At 48.6% G+C, this 8,860-nt stretch overlaps 1 pseudogene; it reads right to left on the minus strand.

Moving 5' to 3' along the window:
- Positions 1 to 1,181: 1,181 nt before the first annotated feature.
- LOC101994342 lies at positions 1,182 to 2,557 on the minus strand (annotated as a pseudogene).
- Between the last annotated feature and the right edge of the window lie 6,303 nt (positions 2,558 to 8,860).

The raw sequence follows: 8,860 nt of genomic DNA on the forward strand, positions 1-8,860 counted from the left end.
TTTTCGAGACAGGGTTTCTCTGTGGCTTTGGAGCCTGTCCTGGAACTAGCTCTGTAGACCAGACTGGTCTCGAACTCACAGAGATTCGCCTGCCTCTGTCTCCCAAGTGCTGGGATTAAAGGAATGCGCCACCACCGCCCGGCTCAGTTTGGTTTTGTATACAACCCACAACCATCTGCTCAGCGGTGGCACCTCCCATAATAGGTTGGACCCTCATCAATTATTATTCAAGAAAATGTCCTGGAAGACTTGCCTAGAGGCCAATCTGGTGGAGGCATTTTCCCAACTGAGGCTCCCACTTCCCAGATGACCCTACTTGTGTTAAGAGGACAAAAATCTAATTAACACACTCACCCTCATTAAGTGGTTCTTTCTTTCTTGCTTGTTTGCTTGCTTGCTTTTTGGTAGAAATAAATGATATACAAATTTACTTCCTTTCTTCCATATTTTTTTCTTTTTCTTTTTCTTTTTTTTAAAGATTTATTTATTATGTATACACTGTTCTGCCTGCACATCTGAAGAGGGCACCAGATCTCATTATAGATGGTTGTGAGCCACCATGTGGTTGGCGGGAATTGAACTCAGGACCTTTGGAAGAGCAGCCAGTGCTCTTAACCTCTAAGCCATCTCTCCACCCCCCTCTTCCATATATTTTAAAAGGCAAGGGAGAATCACATTCCCTCATCAGTATCTCTGCAGACATGCTCAATGCCAGAGTTTTGGCTTGCTTCACAAACTTCCAGAGAGTTGGCCTTGGCTATCTGGGGAACCCTTCAGGACCAGTTTAATCCCTTCGGGATTAGTGACAACCAATACAAGGCACAGGGGCTGGGTTTGCCAGACCTCTTTTACCTGGTCCCACAGGCGACAGGTGACTTGGGTCATTATCAGGTGACTTGGCTCGTCATCAGAAAGGGAGATTTCACCCCAGTGAAGGAACCGGTGAGCTCAGCTGAGCAGTCCAGGCCTTTCTGCTCACCAGAGAGCTACCAGCAAGGGATCCACTCATTCAGCAGCTCAGTGGCCTAGGTTCCCATTGGTTAAAATGGGCTGGAAAAGCCCTCACTGGGTGGGGGAGGGAGGCTACCTCATTGCACTGCTGGGCCTATAAGAGAAAGGCAGAGCAGTGCACTGGGTGGTTTGCCCTGGAATTCCAACACTCACTTCCACGCACGTCAGCTTTAGAGTTCAGGGAACTCCACTGGGAGAGCGGTAGGTGGCAACGGGGGCAGAGAGATGAGGATCCCCTGGGGATCTTGGGTCCAGGTCAAATATCCTTCCATTCCTAGCATTGTTGTCTTTGTGGCCAAGGTTGTTTCGGGGGATTTGAGGCTTATGATTCCATTTTCTGGCCAGTACAGAAAGGTACCGTAAACAGCTGAGTCTTTAGGGGTGTACCACACAACTGTCCGTTCCAGACTGCACTCTCCAGGGCTGGGAGGCATAGGTGGCCTCCCGCTGATCTGCAGCCACTTGCCAACAGCAAGAAGCCTTTCTTGGAAGATGGGAACGATCAGTCCATCTTTAGTTGGTCCAATGTTGAGAAGGTAGTTGCCTCCCAAACTTACTTTCTGAACCAATTCCGCAATGATTTCGTTCTCATTGGCAACGGTAGACATAGTCACGTCAGGGAGATAGCCCCAGGACACCTTGCCCGTGCTGGTGCCCATCTCCCGCTCGCGGTTTGGCAAACTCGGTGCGCATATTTATCCTGACAGTTGTAGTATCGTCCATGAGGACAGGAGCAGTTCTGACCCCACGGGTCATTCACTATCACTTCGTCCTGTTAACAAAGTCGTACGGCTCTGGCATTGTTTTCTTTTTTTTTTTTTTGTTTTTCGAGACAGGGTTTCTCTGTGGCTTTGGAGCCTGTCCTGGAACTCGCTCTGTAGACCAGGCTGATCTCGAACTCACAGAGATCTGCCTGCCTCTGTCTCCCAAGTGCTGGGATTAAAGGCGTGCGCCACCATCGTCCGGCTCTGGCATTGTTTTCATATTGACAAAATGCTGAGTTTGGAAACCATTTTTTCTTATCGAGTAGGTAGAATGGATAAAACTGCTCCAAGAGCAAGGGGTCCAGGCCGTAGCGTATGTTCCTCTTCTGAACAGCAGCTCCCAACTCACCAACCAAATCCCGAAGGGGCCCCACGTCCTTAGAATTCCAGCTTGGCCAGTTTGTGAAGCCTTCGTGATGCTTTGTGGTCAGGACCACATACTTGGCCCCAGCAGCCTGAAAGAGTTCAGCTGTCTGGTCCTGCTGGAAGAAGCACGCTGTGAACTGCAGTCCGAAGTCGGTGTAGCTGAAGCCCGGTGAGTAGTTTTCTTCCATGAAGCGCTCATAGGCCCCTATTCTCTCACCCTGCCAGCGCCGCTAGAACCACTCCCTGCAGCAGGTGGGCACCGAGAACACCCCTCATTGCACAAACACCCCGAATTTGGCCTCGTCAAACCATCTCGGCAGTGGCCGAGAGTCTAGGCTCTTCCAGTCTGGGGTGTAGTGGCGCGGGGCCTGGGCCACTGCCTGGCCTGCAGCAGCAGCCGGCAGCTTCAGCTTGAAACCCACCACCCGCCATTACCATTAAGCGGTTCTTAACCAGAGATCCAGGTGGCCTAAGATATCAGCTCTTGTCACCAATCACGTTCTCGTTCTGCCCTTCTCCAAGAATGGAGGGTAGACAGAGACGAGTGTAAACGGGAGGTACTTTCTTGCCAATTTGAGATTAACGATCTTATACAGGCTCAAACAACTTAAAACAGATTGTAGAGTAAAATTTCTTTTTCTTTTTCAAAATTAAGTTCTTTAATTTACAGAGTTTTTCCTGTAAAAGAGACAATCATTTCAATACATATACGTGTGCATATGTATGTGTGTATATGTATGTATGTGTGTGTATGTATATAAGTATGTATTGAAAAAGGACTTCTCTATGTAAACCTGACTATCTTGGAATTCACTTTGTAGACCAAGCTAGCCTTGAATTTAGCGATTCGCCTGCCTCTGCCTCCTGAGTGCTGGGACTAAAGGCGTGTGCTACCATGCCTTGCTTTCAAACTTTAAATACATTGAGAATTTTTTTTTACTTTAGATTTATTTATTCTATGTGTATGAATGTTTTGCCTCCTTGTATGTCTATAAACCAAATGTGTGCCTGGGGCCCGAAGAGCGTTGTTTAGATCCCCTGGAATTGGAGTTACAAATTAATGGATTATGAATCACCATGCTGGTGCTGGGAACTGAACCTGGGTCCTCTGCAAGAGCAGCAAGTTCTCTTAACTGTTGAACCCATCTCTCACCTGTAACTTAAAATTTCAACGAAACAGCCCTCACAGTGTGGGGTGGCCCACACAATTCAAGGGATGATCCTTGCAATGGACAAGATGGCTTCAGTACTGGCTGGTCCTCACGCAGGATGCACCTAGGGATTCCCGATTGAGCCGGAGGATTTAGTCACAGCTCTCACAATGGGGGTCCTCTCTCCCACAGGGCATTAGGGCTCTAACTGTGATTTTACTGCCCCTTCACCCTGCTGTGAGTGGCTCCTCATTAGCACTCCTAGGTGGGACTTTTTTGAAGTACTAGCGCTGGAACCAGAATTTAAGCATGGTTTACACCACTGTAGGATTGAACTAAGATACCCAGGCTTGCAAGCCATTCTGTGCACCTGGCCCTGTCTCTTGAAAGCACTCTGACACAACTGTCACTCTGTCTTAACCGCTCCCTGTATGAACACAGCAGAGTCCCACATCTCTCCCCCACTTTCCTTTCCCTTGGCTTTGCCTTATTATTATGAATTGTGTTTGAGACAGGATGTCTTGTGCTCCAGGCCAGTCTCCAGCTTGGTTTATATACCTTGAACTCCTTGATTCTGCCTTTGCATCGTGCATCCTGGGACTGTAGGCCAGTGCACTCTGTTCATGCCCGGCACCTGTGCTGATTTAAATGGACTAACTTAGCAAATGGGCTGGTCAGTTTTTAATTGTTAGCAGCACAACCAAAGTCAATTGGGAAGAGGGAGCTTCGATTGAAGGGTTCCCTTGATCAGATTGGCCTGCGGCCATGTGTGTGTGTGTGGGGGGGGGGGATTGTCTTGATTGATGATTGATGTGGGTGGGCTCGGGCCATTTGCGGATGGCATCAACCCTAGGCAAGTGGGTCTGGGACCTGTATAAGCAAGCTAGTGCATGAGCCAGAGAACCAGTGTTTGTAGTGTAAGTATAGACTGTTTCCATCCTTGTGGAAATGTCTACTGGACAGCATTGTTTCAGAATTTCTCTGCACATTTAAATAAAAAAAAATCCTTAAAAAACAGAGCAAACATCCATGTGGTCTTCACTTTCTCCATTTCTACCCCAGGGGCACAGCCCTTTAAACAGAGTTTTCCATCTTACTCTGTCAGCTGCTTCTCTTGGATCTTTCCACATCAGTACACAGCAATGTTCCTCTTTATTTTAGTTCCAGTGAATAGGGCACATTATTCCAGCAGACCCCACTAGTGGCTAAAAGGTCACTAGCCGTCTTTTGCTTATACAGACAGCGCCGTGGTGGGATGAATGTCCTTTGCTCATCTGTCATCTTGCATATGTATAAATGTCCATCAGAGATGACCAGAGGAACCAGTTCTAGAGCATCGATTCGATCATGCTCCTGTCCCCACTGAGCACACGCTGCTCCCGTTGTCCTCCCCAGCTCCCCGAAAAGTCCTGCTCAGCCCTCTATTTGGGCTCAGCTTGGGCTTCCCCTCGCTGGGACCACTTTCCGTTTCTCAGGCTGGGACCCTGTGGAGGAGGGATGAGGTTGCATCTCAGGGACTGGCCCAGGCCAGGCACTGGGCAAAGCCTCGATCCGTGTCTGCAGAGATCTGAGACAGGCATGGAACTCTAGATGCTCGCATGTCCTTTTATTTATTTTTAATTTTGTGTGCGTGCGCACGTGTGTGCATGTGTGCCTGAGAGCGTGTATGCGTGACATGCGCAGGCGAGGGCCAAGAAGGTCAGAAGAGAGGGTCAGCCGGATTCCCTGGAGAGGGAGTTACAAGCAATTGTAACAGGCCTTTGTGAATTGCCTGATACGGGTGCAGAAGGGCACTTACCTGCTGAGCCACGTCCCCAATCCCTCTTTCCCTCACACTTCCAGCCTCTTATCTAAGCGTTATGTACCAGTTAAAGCCAACTCAAGGGACTTCCTTCCTCTTGCTGGATTTTCTCATCCATCAGGCCAGCCTTGAATTTACCCTATTACCAAGGCCGGCCTTGAACGTGGTGATTCCTCCTGCCTCGGCCTTACAAATAATCAATATTACAGGCCTCCCTCGGCCTGGCTGCCTTCCTAGACTCTCCGGCGGTCCCTCCCACCCTGAACTCGGACAATTTTGAGCACTCAAGTTACACTTGATTCTTCTCATGGTTTCTGGATATGAAGAACCTCTTTCCAGAGAGACGAACTCTGAAAAAAAATCTTTAGGATAGTATAGCAAGGGCTGTGACGTGGCTCAGCTGTAGAGTCCTTGCCTAAAACTTGTGAGGCCTCAGGACAAGGCCCAGCCTCTACCTTCCCCTTAAACAAGCAAAGCCCTAAGTGCAAAGCAGAGCTTTCTCCTCAATGCAAGTAGGTCCGAGAGAAGACAACAGTATGTGTTGTTTAGTTACCGCTAACAGTTTAATGTTTTTGCTCATCTTTCTCTCTCTCTCTCTCTCTCTCTCTCTCTCTCTCTCTCTCTCTCTCTCTCCCTCCCTCCCTCCCTCCCTCCCTCCCTCCCTTCCTTTTTAAGAATTGGTCTCTGCATAGCCCCGACTATCTTAGAAAACACAGAAATTAAAGTCATGAGCTGGGCTTTTACCCATTATTTAAAGTCATCTCACAGGCTTGGTAGTGGTGGCACACGCCTGTAATTCCAGCACTGGGGAGGTAGAGGCAGACAGACTTCTGTGAGTTCAAGGTCATCCTGGTCTACACAGTGAGTTCCAAGACAGTCAGAGCTACATAGTGAGACTCTGACTTGGGAGAGAGAGAGAGAGAGAGAGAGAGAGAGAGAAACGCAGGGCTAGAGAGTTGGCTTAGCAGTTAGGAGCACTTGTTGCTATTGCAAAGGAACTGAGTTCAGTTTCTAGCACCCTCATGGCAGCCCACAACTATCTGTGATGTCAGTTCCAGGGGATCTGACACCTTCTGGCCTCCATGGTGTACGCACATACATGAAGGCAAAACACTCATACACATGAAAAACAAAGCAAAGCAAAACAAACAAATCTTAAAAAGTAAGGAAAGAAAGAAAAAAAATGCCCCACAGAACTGGTCACTGGCCTGTCTGAGGGAGGTAATCCCTCAATTGATGTTCCCTCTTTCCAGATGATATTAAATTAACAAAAAAATCTCACCAGCACACCAGATGTGGTGGCATGTGTCTGTAATCCCAGCCCTGGGAACAGAGTCAGGCAAGCTCTGTGAATTCAAGGCCAGCCTGGGCTATATAGCAGGTTCTAGGTGAAGCAGGGCCACAAGGTCTAAAAGAAAAGAAATAGTAATAATAATGATGATGGAATTGAGGTAGACCCGCGACAGTGACCTCTGGTCTCCACATCCCCGGCACACCACACACACACACTGAAAGAAAGAAAAACAAAGATGGCCTTCCTAACAAGCTGGATGGTGCCTAAAGAAGGGAGGGGGCTGGCATGCCAGGCAAAAGGCAAATACAGAGGCCTTGAGCTAAGGTGGGCTTGACTTGGAGGGAGGGAATCTTAACCCGTGTCCTGCGATGGAAGGTGTTTCGGTCATGAACCCCAAGTACCAATAGATCCCATGAGTCAGCATCGTCTTTCAGGAGTGCTGTGGTAGTCAGGTCTAGGGATGAGACACAAGCCTTTCCTGTCCTGCCCTGATAGTCACTGAGCCTGGCTTACTAAGACAGCAGGGGGGACAGGAATGGCAGGACCAGATTCCAGCATTCCTGACCCACCCACTCCCTTTCAGACGCCCACCCCATCCTGCAGGTTGCTGGGCAGAGAACTTGGTGACATTGAAGGAATGGGCAGGGCTCCTGGACCACCTTGAATTCGGAGAAAGCCACACACACACACACACACACACACACACACACACACACACACACACACACACACACAGGAGGCTGCACTTCTAACCAGGCCAGGGCTCTGGGGCCCTGAGAGAAGAATCTTGCTGTTCCTGTCTGCCAGGTTTGCAACTGACACAGGCCCAGGCAGGCCCTGGCTCCCCCTTGGTGACTGGGGATGGCTCAGTGAAAGGATCAGGTTTTGCCTGCTTCAGAGCCACGCTGAGTCAGGACTTTTCCCAGGTTTCCAGGTCTGGGCCTGGAGTCAGCCTCAAGCCTAGTCTTGGAGGAGGAAGATGCCCAGCACTGAACACCCTGAATCCTTCTGCTCCACCAGCCCCCCTGCATAGAGCTGGCTTTTCACTGTCTGGTCCTCATATTGAGACATAACTGTGAGCTTGCCTTCTGAAGTCTTTGCTTATGTCCTAGCCAGGCTGCTGGGCCTGAGTCCTCCTCAAGCCAGCCCTTTGCCCTTTGCCCTTTGCCCTTTGCCCTTTGCCCTATCCCAGCCCTCTCTTCTCCTTAGGTTTGCCTTTTAATGCACCATAAGACCTGCACATTTTCTTTTGATGGCATGTGTTTTTGTAGCCACAAACTCTCCATACAGTATATAGCCAAGACTAGCCTTGAACACTAATCTTCTTTCCACTCCAAGTTATGGGATTACAGGTAGGTACCCTGTACCAAGTCTCTGTACACATATTTTTGCCCAGAGCTCCTAACATGTCAGAGTTCAAAATTTCAGCTGCTTACTGACTTCCTTTTCTCCAGCACCAGCAATGGTACCTGATATAGAACAAGCTGGGGTTTTGGCTTGGTTGGTTTTGTTTTTTTAAGACAGGGTTTCTCTGTGTAATAGTCCTGACTGTCCTGGAACTCACTTTGTAGATCAGGCTGGCCTTGCCTCAAACCCACTGAGATCCACCTGCCTGCCTCCCAAGTGCTGGAATTAAAGGTGTGCACTGCCACTGCCCTGCCAAGTTTTTTTGGTTTGTTTGTTTTTGTGGTTTTTCGAGACAGGGTTTCTCTGTAGCTTTGGATTCTGTCCTGGAACTAGCTCTGTAGACGAGGCTGGCCTCGAACTCACAGAAATCAGCCTGTTTCTCTGTCTCTCAAGTGCTGGGATTAAAGCCATGCACCACCACCACCCAGCAAGTTTATTAATAAATAGTTGTTACATGAATGAATACAAAAGGCCTGAGATAATGCCCACAAAACTACAAAGGCAGGGGCTGGAAGGGCTGATGTATGGCATGGAGTTCCATGGTCAGGCAGGCAGTTCTGCCTTAACACAGGACCAGCATACCATCTGAATGACATTTTGTCATGCATGTCGGCAGTTTGGTCCCAGCTGTAATTTCTGGCAGACTGGGTATGACTTTTGTATAACCTTGTGTATATTGGGCAAGAGTTCTACTTTTGAGGTATTTCCCCAGCCTTTATAGGGTTTTACTCTTTTTTTCTTTTTTCTCCTTCTTTCTTTTATGTATGGGGGGGGGGCAGCAGGTACCTCAGTTGAATGTTGGTCTTTGGGAGATATCAATCTTGTTTGTTTGGTTGGTTTTTGAGACAGAGTCTCTCTATGTAGTCTTGGCTGTCCTGAAACTTGCTATGTAGACCAGGTTGATCTAGAACTCACAGAGATCTGCTTGCCTCTATCTTCTGGGTGCTGGGATGACATGCATTTGCCATCATGCCCTCATAGGATAATGCTTTTGTATATTGTAAAGATTTGTCTGTCGGGCAGTGGTGGCGCACGCCTTTAATCCCAGCATTTGGGAGGCAGAGGC

This window comes from Microtus ochrogaster, chromosome 4, assembly GCF_000317375.1.
Source record: "Microtus ochrogaster isolate Prairie Vole_2 chromosome 4, MicOch1.0, whole genome shotgun sequence".
Classification (NCBI taxonomy): domain Eukaryota; kingdom Metazoa; phylum Chordata; class Mammalia; order Rodentia; family Cricetidae; genus Microtus; species Microtus ochrogaster.